The 18,178-nt window shown below is 45.9% G+C and overlaps 1 protein-coding gene across 1 annotated transcript in view; it reads right to left on the bottom strand.

The window, feature by feature from the left end:
• The window catches only part of LOC134957703 (uncharacterized), a 685,812-nt gene extending 672,508 nt beyond the window's left edge, over positions 1 to 13,304 (bottom strand). Inside the window, exon 1 of the mRNA XM_063939838.1 lies at positions 13,226 to 13,304. The gene's annotated coding sequence lies outside the window, so the exon portion shown is untranslated. The remainder of the gene's footprint in view (positions 1 to 13,225) is intronic.
• Positions 13,305 to 18,178: the final 4,874 nt, after the last annotated feature.

Genomic DNA, 18,178 nt, shown 5'->3' with positions numbered 1-18,178 from the left:
GATACTCACCTTTCAAATAACGGCGGTGGGAGACAATTGGGTTCAGCCTCGTTAAAGCTGCTCCCGTACAGCGAAACGTGCACTTCGGCGTTTCAGAGGCATACCGCACTCCATATATATTAATGCAATGTTGTAATATGTATAAGATATTTAAACAAATGTAATAGGTACCTATATTGCTACTATCAGAGACAGCAAGATAGCAGCCTGTTTGTAAGAGTCACAGTTAAATGTAGGAGAAATACCCAGGTTTAAACCCATACAAGCAACCTATATCCATCGGCATAAATTTATTGCTGATCCAATGTGATGTTGTATGCTGTGTAAATATTTCTACACCCCGCTATTCAGTAACTGCACGGTCATTAGTACAATCACGGCAGACAGGATAGAGACAGTAGACTGCTAATAAGAACGGTTAAAGTCAGTGCAGGACATCATAGTTATTGCAAAGGGAATTCCTAGGGTTAAACCCACATAATAACATAATGGTGATGACATTCAACCGTAGCCGGACAAGATAAGATCCTACTATAAGTTTATGAACATATATAAAGGTCCACTTTTTAACTATCTTTCCACATAGTTAGGTGTGATCAACTTTAAGAGATATCTGTACGAGCTATGTTAAAATAATACATTGTAGACCTTGCAGTCCTCTTCATGAGCCTTCATTGCAACAATTGTTGCTCCTTTTCCAATAAAAGTATAAGGTCAAAGAGAAACAAAATATTCTCTTCTGGTAAAAGTCAACCCATCTGAATACTATTCAATAGCAAACACACGAAACACAGTTCTATTGTATTTTATTTCGGAATAAATACAGGAGGAGTACTTAACATCATCATGTATATGAATTAAATCCTATATCCTCCTGGTTTGCCCTGATTAAAAGTGAGCACAGCTCATGATATATTTTAAAGTATTAATACCCCTATAAGGAACTGTGTCAAACAAGTGCAATACAAGATATCTACCTGATTAATTCTGATATAAGCACAGGAGCAATAAGTGATATCATGAAGTATATGAACTAATTTCTGCACTTTTTTGATCTACCTATTATTGCAGTAAGGGTTTATGACAATACCAATACAAACACGACACACCCTTATATTTTTCTATGATGAATAAGGAATAATTCAAGGTATTATTTGGACCAATTATGCTCTATGTAGTCTGTGCACAGCATGATAACTGCTAAATACGACTGATGCACAGATATTTATACCCCTATAAGGATTGAGCTACGATAGAGGTTAAATACCTATTGGCCGGCTACTGTCCCTATGAGGATTAAAATAATACCCTGTAACTAAACCAGTTACATAAGGATTACTTCATTTGTGACATTACTTTATAGGTACCTTGAGGCATGCATTAAAAATAACCCTCAAAGAATTATTTGGCTCGGATTTCACAAGTTAAAATATACAACTGCAGGAGTAATTGCGGTTTTGCCTCTTTTTAAGAATTTTTTTTCACAATATTTCATTCTTTATCACTTATCTGTTTGTATGTGTCAAATTTTAACCTCTATATTTTGCTGTATGTGTCCTACTTAAGAGGACCACCCTTATATTAAAGTGAGCAATAAAAGCTATGTTTTATGATACTGATTAATCTAATAAATTCATTTTGTGCACCCAACTAAATAACCGTCTTCTAGTTCTCCTATTGCATTGTTCCATAGTTTGGTTATAATAGGGTCGCACCCCCAGAGAGGCAAAAGGTCAAGTTTAGACACAAGAATATTGGGGATGTTATAGTTCTTTCTATATACAAGATTTTGTTCTAGTTACACAAGTGTGCAGATGTGCTCTTTCTCTCTTTTTGTATGACGAAATGCATGGTTACACCAGGACTAACCTTCTACCACAGCAGGCAGTTGGGCATGCGTAAGATTCAGGTGTAGAGTAAAAAGTACAGTATATGACAAAGGTCGCCAACAAAGCCTCTCTCCCATTGTTATGTTACTGTACCTCATGTATGTGCCATATTGTACAGAATTGTTATACGGTAATATTCATCAACCTTTATGGGCCCGTTACACTTGCAACATACAAAAGGTTCATTCATTATTAGGGGCCGCCTAGTATTTTTCAATCTCCAAAAATTGGAAAGATAGAGTTGGTTCCCAGAGATCCACCCATTCCTATAGGAAGGAGGTTTGGGGTTGCCAAGAAGGATACAAGTGGTTTCCTCCGCTGCCTCAATACTGCGTTCTCGGGGACCATGTGAATGCATGAACTCACGTCACGTATGTGCAATTGGATGGATCAGCAGTGGTGTCACTGCTACATAATAGCAGTGTTTGGAATCGCGGGGACACCTGTTTTATGCCCTAGCACAAAAGTAATACTGAATTTCTCAGGCGAATTAGATACTTAATTAATTAACTGCTGTATGGTAGTGGTAACGTCTGCCCCTCTACTGTTTAGTCATCCTAGCTGTACTAATCAAGTTTAATGGGAGGTGGTGGTGGGGAAGGGGGGGGCAATCAGTGGTATAGCAAGGACCCACGCAAACTGGAGAGAAAGCACAACATGCTTTTGTGCAGCCTCCAGTACTTGTTTCAGGCATTTACACCAGCATAGCAAAGGTTATGCCCAGGGGTTAAAGTGAGCCGGAACGGGGTGGAACTGCATTCTGTCAGTTCCATTTGGAGACGGAACCAGTTCCGCATCCTCTGGCTCACCTAACCCAAAATGTCAGCCGTCGCACAGGGAGATTTTGTTACAAACGAGCACCCGGCTCCTTCCAAACAGTAGTAGCTAGAAGCAGGAGCTCTCTCCTGTGCTCCAGCTTTTGGCTCTGGCAGTGTGCACTATGGGATAGACGACATGATGCCAGTGGTATAGCAAAGACCCACAGCAACTGGGAACTTAACTACAGCAGACATAACTACATGGGGGGCATAACTACAGGGGGCATAACTACTGGGTGCATAACTACTGGGACAATACAACATGGGGGCATAACTATGGCGGCATTACTACAGTGTGCATAACTACTGGGGGTATAACTACTGTGGGCATAACTACTGGGGCAGTACTACATGAGGGAATCTACTATGGGCTCTACATAAGATGCACTACCACTATGGGCACTACACTACAGTGGGCATTGCATAAGGGGCACTACTACTGTGGGCATTGAATAAGTGGCATTACTTCTGTGGGCATTATGTGTATTAGGGGTGCTACTACTGTGGCCTATGTGTATAATGGGCATTAATGTATGGCATAACATGAATAAGGGACACTACTATGTGGTGTAATGTGAAGAAGATTGTGCTACTGTGCAGCGTAATTTGAATTGGTGATACTATTGCATGACCATGCCCCTTTATTTTTAAGACCATGCCCTTTTTTGCGGTGTGCATTTGTGGTGCATGCTATTCCTTTGATTACATAGGCACCGGGCAGTGGCGTAACTAGAAATTTTTCTCCCCCAAGCCAAAAAGGGTGTGTGGCTTTGTTGAAATGGGCGTGACTTCGCATAAAGGGGCGTGGCATTGCAGGAAAAGACTACCTTATACCCCAGTTTTGCAACCTGCACGCCCAGACGTTGGCCACCACAGGAAAGAAAAATAATCCTGATTCATGCCCCTTACATTATTTGTCATTTTTCCTCCTTATAGTAATGCCCAGTATACATTATGCCACATACTGCAATGGCCCTTAGACATTATGCCACACACAATAATGCACATGACACAATATGCACACACTGTAATGCCCCCGACACATTATGCCACACACCGTAATGCCTGTGACACATTATGACAGGAATCGCAATGCCCGTTATACATTATGCTACACACTGATACATTATAGCACATACAATGTCTGTGACACATTATGACACACACCGCAATGACCCTGAGACATTATACCACATACCACAATGCTCGTGATATAGTATACAACACACCGTAATGCCTGACACATTATGACACACACCGCAATGTCCGTGATACATTATGCCACACACTGCAATGCCCATTACACATTAAGTTCTACAGTAAGGCTTCTAATTACTTTTAAATTACCTGTTCGTTGCCAGGGGTTTCATGCTCTTGGTTCCATGCATGGTGCCAGGGATTTTCATGCTCAGGGTGTCATGCTCGTTGCCAGGGGTTTCATGCACTGGGTGTCATGCTCGTTGCTAGGGGGTAGTGCTTGTTGGTAGGGCCGTGCTCCCAGTGCCACATATGCCCCCAGTGCCAGATATTCCCCCACAGTGCCAGGTACATGCCCCCAGTGCCAAATATACCCCCCCAGTGCCACATATGCCCCCATTGCCAGATATTCACCCACAGTGCCAGGTATATGCCCCCAGTGCCAGATATTCCCCCACAGTGCCACATATGCCCCCTCAGTGCCTGCTCCCCCCAGTGCCAGATATTCCCCCACAGTGCCAGGTATTTGCCCCCAGTGCCAGATATTCCCCACAGTGCCACATATGCCTCCTCAGTGCCTGCTCCCCCCAGTGCCAGATATTCCCCCACAGTGCCAGGTATATGCCCCCAGTGCCAGATATTCCCCCACAGTGTCACATAAGCCCCCTCAGTGCCTGCTCCCCCCAGTGCCAGATATTGCCCCACAGTGCCAGGTATATGCCCCCAGTGCCAGATATTCCTCCACACAGTGCCAGATATTCCCCCACAGTGCCGCCAGGTACATGCCCCCTGTGCCAGATATTCCCCCACAGTGCCTGCTCCCCTATCCCCCCGTCCCCCGCTGCCCGCCGCTCCTTTGTGTTGGAGGGAAACAGAGGGCACAGCGCGCGCCTCTCCCGTGTCCTTCCTGGCTCTCCTGCGGGTCTAATAAAGGAAGTGCCGGTTTGTGAGCCAATCAGAGCTCACGAACGGCACTTCCTTTATTAGACTGGCCGGAGAGCCAGGAGGGACACTGGAAAGGCGCGCGCTGTGCCCTCCGTGTCCCTCCAACACAGCAGCGGAGGGAAGAGACCGCAGATTGACATGCGGACGCTCGTCCGCATGTCAATCTGTACTAAGTCAGTGGCGCCCCCGCAGCCCCTCGCCCCCAAGCCACCGCGAGGACTGCGGGGGCAGTAGTTACGCCACTGGACCGGGGGTAGGGGGTGGGGAATGTGAGTTCCACCAACTCTTTAGGACCACATTAAGCACTGGTTATGCCAGCATGCAAGTCATACTCAGCCTCCAAAGACCCTGTATTGCCAGGTGATAAACAGCAATACCATACCTACCAACTGTCCCGATTTTCGCGGGACTGTCCACCTGTCCCACCCCTGGGCCGCAGTGTCCCGTGGTGGTGGGGCGGGGCAGTTGGGTGGCTCCCGTAACATCAGCGGTGAATAGACGCTGTGTGCAGGCGCGCAGCATCTATTCACTGGAGACTGGGGATGAAAACGGGTGTGTGGCTTGCGATCGCAACACTCCAACAAAGCCACACCCCCTTTCCATAGCCCAAGCCCCCTTTTCAAAATCGGGCCGTGCTTCGCCATGCAACTATCCTTTATACCCTATCAGAAATGTTGGGAGGTATGCAATACTGCAAAACTCAGGAGAGGTTGCTTCTTGTTGTTCAGAATGCACCATGCACTACCACTAGATCACATCTAGAATGCAGACTCAATCCCTAGGATTCAGTGATATCACGGTGGTGCTGCCTGATATATTTATAAGGTATTGGTGAATTTGTAGGCTTTATAGTTTATACTTATATTAATATTGAAGTATTTCAGTCCATAAAATAGCCAATCTGAATCTTTATAAGAGGGAAGGGGACAACTTTATTATTTCAGCTTAGTTACTTAGCCTGAAAGATGTAGGTCACCATTGGTGAAACACTATGGGGGTCATTCCGGGATGATCATAGCTGTGCTAAATTTATCACAGCTACGATCATCTTCCCAGACATGCGGGGGGACGCCCAGCACAGGGCTAGTCTGCCCCGCATGTCAGTCCGCCTCCCCCCCCCTGCGCACAAGTACGAAAGCATTGCACAGCAGCGATGCTTTTGTACTTGGGGGTCATTCTGACCCGATCGCATGATGCAGTTCGCAGCACAGCGATTGGGTCGTAACGACGCATGCCAGACAGCTGAAGGCCGCCGTTACCTAGCGATCACCCCTGCCTAATTGACAGGCAAGGCGTTCGGCGGGAGGGAGGGGGCGGCACGGCGGGATTTAGCCGCCATTTTTGAGGTGCGGTCTGGCCAATGCAGGCGTCACACGCAGCTGCTGCGATCCGGGGCAGCGGAGAGTAACTCACGGCCAGCCGCAGGAGCTGCGCTGGCTGGGAGTTACACTTTAAGTACAAAAGCATCGCCGGTGTGCGATGCTTTTGTACTTGTGCGGGGGCGGACTGACATGCGGGGCGGACTAGCCAGTGGCGTAACTAGAAATTTTTCTCCCCCAAGCCAAAAAATTCTTCGGCGCCCCCCCCCCCCCCCCCCCCTCCTTCATGCTACATAATTGGGAGCAAGAAAGGGATAAATATGCGCGCGCCGAAGGCGCGCGTGTCAAAATAAGGGGTGTGGTTTCGTTGGAATGGGCGTGGTTTCGCATAAAGGGGCGTGGCATTGCAGGAAAAGACTACCTTATACCCCAGTTCTGCAACCTGCACGCCCATACGATGGCCACCACAGGAAAGAAAAATAATCCTGATTCATGCCCCTTACATTATTTGTCATTTTTCCTCATTATAGTAATGCCCAGTATACATTATGCCACATACTGCAATGCCCTTAGACATTATTCCACACGCAATAATGCACGACACAATATGCATACACTGTAATGCCCCCGACACATTATGCCACACACCGTAATGCCCGTGACACATTATGCCACACACCGTAATGCCTGTGACACATTATGACAGGAATCGCAATGCCCGTTATACATTATGCTACACACTGCAATGCCCCTGATACATTTTAGCACATACAATGTCTGTGACACATTATGACACACACCGCAATGTCCGTGATACATTATACCACAATGCCCGTGATATAGTATACCATACACCGTAATGCCTGTGACACATACCGCAATGCCCTGCCCGTTACACCCTATGCCACACACCGCAATGCCCATTATGTATTATGCCACACTGCAATGACCCTGAGACATTATACCACATACCACAATGCTCGTGATATAGTATACCACACACCGTAATGCCTGACACATTATGACACACACCGCAATGTCCGTGATACATTATGCCACACACTGCAATGACCCTGAGACATTATACCACATATCACAATGCCCGCGATATAGTATACCATACACCGTAATGCCTGTGACACATTATGACACACACCGCAATGTCCGTGATACATTATGCCACACACCGTAATGCCCATTACACATTAAGTCCTACAGTAAGGCTTCTAATTACTTTTCAATTACCTGCTCGTTGTCAGGGGTTTCATGCACTGGGTGTCATGCTCGTTGCCAGGGGTTTCATGCTCTTGGTTCCATGCACGGTGCCAGGGGTTTTCATGCTCAGGGTGTCATGCTCGTTGCCAGGGGTTTCATGCACTGGGTGTCATGCTCGTTGCCAGGTGTTTCATGCACTGTGTGTCATGCTCGTTGCCAGGTGTTTCATGCACTGTGTGTCATGCTCGTTGCTAGGGCTGTGCTCCCAGTGCCACATATGTCCCCAGTGCCAGATATTCCCCCATGGTGCCAGGTACTCACATGCCCCAGTGCCAAATATAGCCCCCCCCCCATGTGCCAGGTACACATATACCCCCCCAGTGCCACATATGCCCCCAGTGCCAGATATTCCCCCCCAGTGCCACATATGCCCCCAGTGCCAGATATGCCCCCAGTGCCATATATTCCCCCCCAGTGCCAAATATGCCCCCAGTGCCATATATTCCCCCCCAGTGCCAAATATGCCCCCAGTGCCAGATATGCCCCCCCCAGTACCATATATGCCCCCAGTGCCAGATATCCCCCCCAGTGCCATATATGCCCCCGGTGCCAGATATTCCCCCCCTCCAGTGCCATATATGCCCCTAGTGCCAGATATTCCCCCCCAGTGCCAGATAATGCCCCAGTGCCAGATATTCCCCCCAGTGCCATATATGCCCCCAGTGCCAGATAATGCCCCAGTGCCAGATATCCCCCCCCCCTGCCAGTTATTCCCCCCCAGTGTCATATATGCCCCCAATGCCAGATAATGCCCCAGTGCCCGGTATCCCCCCCCTGCCAGTTATTCCCCCCCAGTGTCATATATGCCCCCAGTGCCAGATAATGCCCCAGTGCCAGATATCCCCCCCCTGCCAGATATTCCCCCTCAGTGCCATATATGCCCCCAGTGCCAGATAATGCCCCAGTTCCAGATATCCCCCCCCTGCCAGTTATTCCCCCCCAGTGCCAGATAATGCCCCAGTGCCAGATATCCCCCCCCCTGCCAGTTATTCCCCCCAGTGCCAGACATCCACCCCCCCGCCAGATATTCCCCCCCAGTGCCAGATAATGCCCCAGTGCCAGATATCCCCCCCCCAGTGCCATATATGCCCCCAGTGCCAGATATCCCTCCCCTGCCAGTTATTCCCCCCAGTGCCAGATATTCCCCCCAGTGCCAGATATCATCCCCCCCCCCCCCCCGCCGCCGCCGCCGCCGCTTTTTGGAGGGACACGGAGGGTACAGCCTCTCCTGTGTCCCTCCTGCTGCATCATCTCCGGCGGCCGTGGGTCTAATAGGGGGAAGTGCCGGTTCGTGAGCCAATTAGAGCTCACGGACGGCACTTCTCCCTATCAGACCCGCGGCCGCCGGAGATGATGCAGCAGGAGGGACACAGGAGAGGCTGTACCCTCCGTGTCCCTCCAACAAGCGGCGGAGGGAAGGAGAAAGCAGACTGACATGCGGACGCTCGTCCGCATGTCAGTCTGCTGTAAATCAGTGGCGCCCCCGCAGCCCTCGCCCCCAAGCCACCGCGAGGACTGCGGGGGCAGTAGTTACGCCACTGGGACTAGCCCTGTGCTGGGTGTCCCCCCGCATGTCTGGAAAGATGATCGTAGCTGTGCTAACTTAACTCGGAATGACCCCCTTGAAGAGTAACTCCCGGCCAGTGCAGCTCCTGCGGCTGGCTAGGAGTTAGTCATCGCTGCCCCGGGTCGCAGCGGCTGTGTGTGACGTCACACAGCCGCTGTGGCCCGCCCCTCGCATGGTCCGAAAACGGCGGCCAAATGCCACCGTGTTGCCTCCTCCCGCCCAACGACCACCACTGCCTGTCAATCAGGCAGAGGTGATCGCTAGGTAACGACGGCCTTTGGCCGTCTGGCAAGCGTCGGCGCACTGCGGTGTCGGTGCACTGCGGTGTCGGCGCACTGCGGTGACGGCGCATGCGCAGTTCCGACCCAATCGCTGCTCTGCGAACAACTGCAGCATGCGATCGGGTCGGAATGACCCCCTATGGAACATGTAGTTAAGCAACTGCTGAAGTGTGAACGCTTATCAACCTCTAATTAGGGATAAAAGAGAAAAGATGTATTGGTATTAAATAATATTGTTTTTGTTTGCATCTCTCATTTCTATGCTGCTGACTTTTTTTTTCTTCCCAAACAGAAGGAAACAGTACAACTAGTCCCAAGAGAAATATCATTGGATTGTGGAAGTGGTAAAATCCCCATAGAGTAAATTAATTAGATTTAACAGATTCTATAAGCAGTTTCTGTTTAGCACTGAGCAAGCACTTTGCATTATGCCTCAGTCCAACTAATAGATGTTATTGCACAGATGGGTTTTGGTTGTATTCACTTGGTGGCAGCATGATACAAACAGTAGTGCATGCCTAAATGCCACTAAATCGGGAACATATGTTCTTGTATTACATTGTTGAATATTGGCAATTTAGCATATGGGGAATGTGGTCCAATCTCAGAAAATTTAATTTTCTGAGGTTTGACCAAATTTTTTACCATACTGCATCCTTCCATATGATACGTATGTAACATATGTAACAGTGACTTTTTTCTAAATTGCATAGAATCTGTTACAGCATTTACTATAAAGCAATAGATTACTGTGCCATATAATGCAGTTTGACAGGTTTGTGATTATACTTTAATAAAAAAATATATTTTTTTTCAACCTAAATGTTGTTTAACATACAGTACGCGACCATGAACTGGTTTCTGTACAAACTAATAAACAATTTGAACAAGTAACACAACATTATTTCAGTTGAATAAAATTGGATTACCTATTTCATGTTGATCATTAGATTAGTAAGTATAGCTTTCAGCTAGGTCATAGTTAAAGTGTCTACTGTAAAGGTGCATACACACACACTGGGCGATTTAGCTCAGCATGTATAAACAGCAATGATCACTGACATCGCTGGGCTGAAAAGCGCTCAGTGCATACACACTGAGCGTTTTTCCCCTCTGCTCAGCGATGTCAGCAGGGGTGTACGGCTTTCCATAGCAGGACGTTATGGAAAGCCGCTCACCCCGCCGTTCATCTACTGGTAATACCAGTAGATGAACGGCGGCCGATGGCAATGAAGCGGGAGCGCGCATGAGCGCTGACCGCTCATCGTTTGGGCATACACACTGGGCGGCTTAATCTTGCACCGACGATAGCGATGCGCGGAGCCGCGCATTGCAATCGCTGGGGGGCATATGCACGACAGATCCCTGCTTGAAATCTAAGCGATCTAGTCAGATTGCTTAGATTTTAAACACAAATCTCTCCGTGTGTAGGAGAGATATGCACCATTCTAGAAATTGTTAGTTTAGAGGTCTGTTTAAGAAAACATCAATATTGAAAGAATGCTACAATTGCAATTGTAGCATTCTTTTATGGAACCTGTAGTATCACTACAAAAAAAAAAAAGCATGTGGCCCTCCAGACCACAATAAGAAGTATGATTCTTATGTGGTATATTTCTTAGTTCTTATGAAATGTTATCTGAGAAAACTTTTTTCTTAAATCTTTAAGAAAGCAAATATTCTGCTCACCTTACACAATCTGCTGGAACTTGATTACAAAGTGAGAAGATAAGAAAATGAAAGCCATGTTTGCTTTAAAACTACAGTACCTCACTGAGGCTACTACTGTATGAGCAATTAATATTTATACTATAATTTATACGCTGTCAGGTGGCTGGGAGCTGCCATGTTGACCTTTCTGAGAGGTGATACTGAGCTTTATAGAATGATAACAAACAATATGGTTCAACTCATTTCTCAAGTAATTATGAGTCTTGGTAGATTGTATATTTAGTTGCTTTCCTGTTGTTCCTTTAGAGCAGCTATTTTCAACCGCTGTGCCGCGGCACACTAGTGTGCCATGAGCAGTCTCTAGGTGTGCCACTGCCAGCCAGAAATGCTCCTCGCCGCTGCCCAACAGACAGATCCGTTGCCGCCTGCCAGCCAGAGACCCGCCGCCCGCCTCAATCAATAGCTGGCTCGGGCAACGCTGTGCAGTGTGCACTTCCGCGTGCATGACTCATAGGTCATGCACGCCATGTCTCATTCCTGCCTAGAATGAGACATGGCGTACTTGCCCACCCAGTGGCTACGCCACGTTGCATTCCTGCCTGGAGTGCCCGTCCGTCCACTGCAGCTCCTCCATCCATTTAATTTATTGGGGGAGGGGGAGAGGAGGGGGATGGAGGGATGGGGACAGCAGCAATTATTATTGGGGGCAGTGAGTGGAATTACTGAGGGGACAGTGTGTGGTGGAATTACTAGGGGAACAGTGTGCGGCAATATTAAGGAATAGATATGTTTTACAGACAAACGGGATGTTGGCTGCCAGCATACCGACAGCGGCATCCCGTCTGTTTAATTACTGTGGGGGCCAATGTGGTTTTTTTCCCATAGCGCACTGATGGTGTGCCTTAGCAATTTAAAAATCTTAGCGGTGTTGCCGCGAGTTGAAAAAGGTTAAAAATCACTGCTTTAGAGGATTGTGGGGAAGGACTAGGGAATGTGGGGTTAGGATGTACAGTATTATTATTTTAAGTGTCTTGAGGATACATTTACTATGGCGTGTTTTTCAAAGATGCTGTGGTCTATCTTTCTTATTTTGTACTTAATATCATTGGGCCGGATTCAGTGGTGGATGCTATTTCCATTGCAACAGTAATGCAAAAAAAATGTGCTAATGAAGAAAAAAAGACGCCTCCTTCCGGCATCACAGATCCGAGAGCTCATCCAAAGATGCAGCATCCAATCACAATCATGACCATCAGTGGTTGCAGTCATCGCATAACTGAGTAACCTTAAGCTCCTAAGCTTGCTCAGCATGACTGCCCAGGCCAGGAAATCTACATCGGAAGATGCAGACTCCGGGCTCAGCACGCCTACAAAACAGGGCTTTTTGTAAAACGGTCCCCGTTGCCAGCTCCCCACCCCCAAATGGCTGCAGAATGTCAATCATGGTGCAGCTTGGGGGCAGAGTAATCAGACTGATTCCCCCCATGCAGCATGGTGCATACCATATTTTTTTTATATTTTGGTACAGAAGTGAGGTCACATCACCCAAATTAGGCCACGCCCCCTACAGTGCCTGGACACAGCCCCACTCTACAGCTCTGGAGGTGCATTAATAACACTGCATTATCACTGCTATGCAAACAACTTAACATGCAGCTTCCAGTTCCAGTGTAAATGTGGGAGCCACGAAGGTCTGATTGACAAATGAATGACTGGCCTGGTGAGAGGTACATTACAGTTGCTGGCCAGCGTCACCTGGGAGATGAACGTCTCTCAGCAGCTACTGTATGGGGACTTTTTTTGATAAATCAACCTGAAAATTAGACACCGTCATTTTTAATCACCACCTTAATAGAGAACCAGATTTTCTTTTCGATTCCTGTCTAACTAAAGCCCTGCATGGTACAAGATAATTCATAGCCATAGTACAACTGACAGGGTAATGCAGGACACTGATGAAAAATACATTCTGCAGATAAAAGCACTGCAATTAGTTTAGAAACATGCAATAACTGCAGGGTAGAGAGAGCTACAAAACTATGGATTGTGATTATTATTTTTCAGCTGTGTCACATTTGCTGTCTTCAAAACCCAGCAACATAAACTACACATACTGTAAGTAACTGCATGTAAAAGGGAATCTTGCCAATTTAGAATTCAGTTTTTGTTCAATTTGGACAATGGATATTTTACATACATTACCTTATAAAATAAATATTTTAAGATTGTGTAAGATATAATATACTGTATATAGTAAACTTACCTGTAGCTGCCTAGCTGAATGATTTTACTCTTGTAACCAGGAAAAACAATTCCCTGCATTGGTGTTGCTAGCATACCTGCTGGGGAGAAAAAGGAAACCAGCAGTGAGGCATTGTAAGGGAGGAGACCTAACTTACAAAGGACGGTTAGGGTGGCTCAAACGTCAGACTCACTCTAATAACAGAATAAAGTAAAAAATAGCATTTTTAGGGTGGAATTCAAATGTTTGAAAAGTCGGTTGGGTGTCTGTTTTTTCCTGTCTATTAGATAGGAAAAAACAGACTCCCAACTGACTTTTCAAACATTTTTATCTCCCGCTTAATGTAGTAGTATATGCAGCATAACATAGGTATCACTTTATACATTTCACAAATAAATGGTCACTGACAAATACTATGTGAAAAGAATTATTTGTAAATGAATACACTCTTTTTATTTTATTTTTATTTGCCATCCTCATCCTGCCAGTTTCTTTAGGAATTAAGGGGCCAATTCATCAATGAGTTTTAGCTATTTAAACCTTGTTGCATAAGTGGTGCTCCAGCCAATCAGCTCCTAACTGTAATGAGTTTGAAAATGACAGTTAAGAACTGATTGCCTCGAGCAACATTTATCATATGCAATGAAATAGCTAAAACTTGTTGATAAATGGACCCCTACAGTAAGTCGGGATGCATGGGGTGGTCTACTGTCCCCTGAGTCCATGGGTTAGGTTTATGGTTAGCCTTGTGGGAAGTGGTTGATAGACAGTTAAAAGGTTGACAGTCAAAAGGTCGACACCATAGGGTCGACAGTCAAAAGGTCGACAGGGTCAAATGGTTGACAAGGACAAAAGGTCGACAATCAAAAGGTCTACATATGGTCAACACATGTTTTTTAGGGTTTTTTTCACTTTTTTTCAACTTTTGCTGCATTTGCTATCCATGTCACAAACTATTACCATCAGTAACCTTGTGGTGAGCGAAGCGAGCCACCGAGCTCAAAGCGTGGCGAGCGGACAAGGGGACGCATGTCAACAAATTTGGGTAAAATATATTTAAAAATGCAAAGTACCACCCACATTTTTTTATATGTCTACCTTTTGACCCTGTCGACCTTTTGACCATCAACCCTATGGTGTAGACCGAATGACTGCCTATCTTTTTAATGTCTATCTTCTGTATCACACCCAGACCCAGACCCAGCTTCTACTAGTGCAATACACCTGCATAACTTGGCTACACCAGATCACGCATGCACAGAATGGCCACAGCTGATCAGCAATATCGTACTGTAAGTCTCTTTATTCTGCTGCCTGCCCCTTTGTCCTTATATTTGTTCTCTGCCTCCTACCCCATCTAGTAATCATGCCGCAACAGTGGAGTCTAAACAGCATTTTGAATCAGACATTATATGCAGGATGTAATGGAGTCCGAGATCGTCAGAGGTGCAGGATGCTGGGCAATGTTTTTTTTAAAGGGGCAATCACTTGCCAAGCAAAACAATGCCTAATAAATGATTGTCCTTTTAAAAAATGTCAGAGAATGGCCGGCATCCCGCACCTCTATCTATCTCGGACTCCATTACATATATATATGTATGGTGCTAGGGGCATTACTGTTTGGGGCATAGTATAGTGTAAGGTAGTAATTTCCTGCAAGACCACATCCATTTCAGCAAGGCCATGACCATTTTCTGCTAGACCATGCCCCTTTTTCTGGAGGGCGCACATTTTGTTCCCCATAACTATGGGGGGAATGGAGGAAGGGGCTAATTTTTTTGTGTTTGCACTGGTAGCCAAATTGGCTAGAAACATTCCTGGGCTCAACGTGTCACTCAAAATCCACTTTCAATCATCTGGGCTTCTTTTCCTACAACTGTGGTAGAGTAAAGACAATTTTGGTGGGTGATTCCACCAAGACATTTCAGTAGTAGAACAAAGATATCAGGGTAGGTGGAACACTTTTATACACTGGGCAGTGACAAGAGATGCCCAAGAATAGGAGTACAAGTGACAAGCAAAGAGAACTGTTATTTATGGTGTAACACAAAAATGTAGCAGATTATTTTAAAAATTCTATTTACTATGACTACTAGTATATTATTTAAGTACATACAGTGCAAGTAGTTTAGTACACAAACTAGAGCTAATAAGAACATTCTGAAGTCATATTCGTTTTTCTTGACCCAAATTAGTAAAACATGACTTTTACAAAGGAAACAAATTAAAACAAATTATTTTTAGTACAGTGTAATTATTTAATTAATCTATATTTTGACCCCCAAGACTACTGTTTCATTAGTCCCTCCACATCTGCACAGACGTTGTAGTGGACAAGTGGAATAGCCTAAGGCTAAGGGCCTAATTCAGACCTGATCGTAGCACAGCTATGATCAGCTACTCAGACATGCGGGTGGACTCCCAGCACAGGGCTAGTCCACCCCGCATGTCAGGCCCTACCACCCCCACACACACACACGAGTACAAAAGCATTGCACAGCGGCGATGCTTTTGTACTTGACAAGTAGCTCCCTACCTGCGCAGCTCCTGCGCGCTGGCAGGTAGCTACTTGTCGCATCCCGGGTCGCAGCAGCTGCGTGTGATGTCACGCAGCTGCCGTGGCCCGCCCTGCGCACGGTCCAGGCACGCTTGTGTTGCCCGGACCGTGCCTCCAAATCGGCGGCCCAACCCAGCCGGCCCGCCCTTTCCCGCCGAGCGACCGCCTCTGCCTGTCAATCAGGCAGAGGTGATCACTGAAAAACAATAAACTGCTTACACAGCGCCTCAAGAGCGAATAACTAATGATCAAATTGCCCTGATAGGTGCGCAGCTGAAAACACTATGTGGGTGTTTAAGGGAAACAATAAAGGACAAAAGGATCAGCTGCGCAATATATCAGGGAATAGGACAATAAAAAATATGAGAGCCGATGTATATACCATAAATTTATTAACCATAAATGTAAGGTAATTGATTAATAATCAAAATGCAACATTAAAATGTTATAAAAAAGCACACCTCAGATAAATGTATCCATTTAAAAGGAGTAACAGTTATATTGGTTCTCTAATTAAAAGTCCACACATAATATGAAGTTCAGCTGATATTCAGAGTAGTGAGTGACAAATATACTCAGGAAAATGACCGTAGGCAAAATATTGGAGATGCAAGGAATGGTCAGTTGGATGTATGTCCCATAACATCAAAAGACGGGTTAACCCAATATTTAACACAGCGTTGATACCTCTCCTTGTGTGGGCTGGTCCAGAGCCGAGCGTCCTCGGCGGTGTATCCTGCAGTGCCCACTGGTGCGAATGCCGCAAAGGAGAGGGAGCCGCAAATTCACTGTGTGGAGCCGTTAATTGGTATAGACGGCTAGCGGGGAAGACACACCCGCGGGTGTGTCTTCCCCGCTAGCCGTCTATACCAATTAACGGCTCCACAGAGGTGATCACTGGGCTGAGATGGCCATCAGCTGTCTGGCATGCGCCGGTGCACTGCAGCGCCAGCGCATTCGCAGTTCAGATCTGATTGGCTGTTGTGCGAAAAAGCACAGCATTAATCAGGTCTGAATTAGGCCCTAAGACAGTAGAGCAATTTAAACATGCATGGTATAGACAAAAGGATATCCTTACAAAGAAATAAGGACCAAATAGGGCTTGAGGTAACAATATGGGGAAGATTAAATGGGCCAAGAGGTGCACTCGGGCCACAGAGATCAGTCAACTGAGGTTGGCATATCTGATACTGTACGTCTAACTCACAACAGCACCTTTTTGTGTACACACTGTGTAACACATGGAGTTTTTAGAGATCTTACTCATTAGCAAAGATTTGCTCAACACTGTGAATATTGGCAAGGTGAATCCCTGTGTACATTGGCATTGTGTAACCCTGTGAACATTGGCATTGTGTAACCCTGTGAACATTGGCATTGTGTAACCCTGTGAACATTGGCATTGTGTAACCCTGTGAACTTTGGCATTGTGTATGGCTTTAGGTCAGGCCCAAAGTGTCTCACCTGGAATTAAGTAAAAGATTTTGCCTGCAGAAAAGAATATTTGGACTGTAGTAGAGATGAGCGGGTTCTGTTCCCTGAGGACCAAACCCCCCCCGAACATATCATCCCGAGCCCAGATCCGAGTCCAACTTGGGACTTCCCGCCAGACTCAGAAACCAGAACGAGGCAAAACATCATCATCCCGCTGTCAGATTCTTGCGGGTTTTGGATCCCTTATAAACAGCCACACATCACTTTTACAACATACAGGGCTGCTGGCCCTGTATGTTGTAAAAATTCAGAGATGCATTTGTTAAAAATTAAAAGCACACTGCTCCTGTATGCTGTAAAATATTGGGGTGCTGCTGGCCCTGTATGTTGTAAAAATTCAGGGGTTCAGTTAAAAATAAAAAGCACACTGCTGTATGCTATAAAATATAGGGGCGTTGCTGTTCAAATAACATGACACTGGCACTGTATGTTGTAAAAATTCAGGGGTGCCGTTGTTAAAAATTAAAAGCATACTGCTGTATGCTGTAAAATATGGGGTGCTGCTGGCCCTGTATGTTGTCAAAATTCAGAGGTGCAGTTGTTAAAAATGAAAAGTACGTGAAGTGGAGGTGTTACCCATAGCAAGCAACCAATCAGATTCTATCTATTATCTTCTAGAAGGTGCTAAATAAATGATAAGTAGACTCTGATTGGTTGCTTTGTGCAACATTTACATTTCTAAAAACCTGCCCTTTAGTAAATATACCCCCATAACAAACTTCTGGTAGGAAGTAACTTGTAAAATAGTAACATAGTTACAGTCAGCCTCCACCTTTTGCAGTAAGAGACTTTCTTCAGGTGCTATTCATTATCCTCACCTGTGTATGGTTAACTTGCATTCAGCATTGTGCTATGGCATCTGGCACTTAATACAACCACTCCATATATGTTTCAAGTTGTCTCCTGCTTAACCTTGCTTGGTT

The sequence above is a fragment of the Pseudophryne corroboree genome, chromosome 1 (genome assembly GCF_028390025.1).
Source record: "Pseudophryne corroboree isolate aPseCor3 chromosome 1, aPseCor3.hap2, whole genome shotgun sequence".
Lineage (NCBI taxonomy): Eukaryota > Metazoa > Chordata > Amphibia > Anura > Myobatrachidae > Pseudophryne > Pseudophryne corroboree.
Note: the sequence above shows the minus strand (reverse complement) of the source record. Positions and strands in the feature narration are given on the sequence as shown.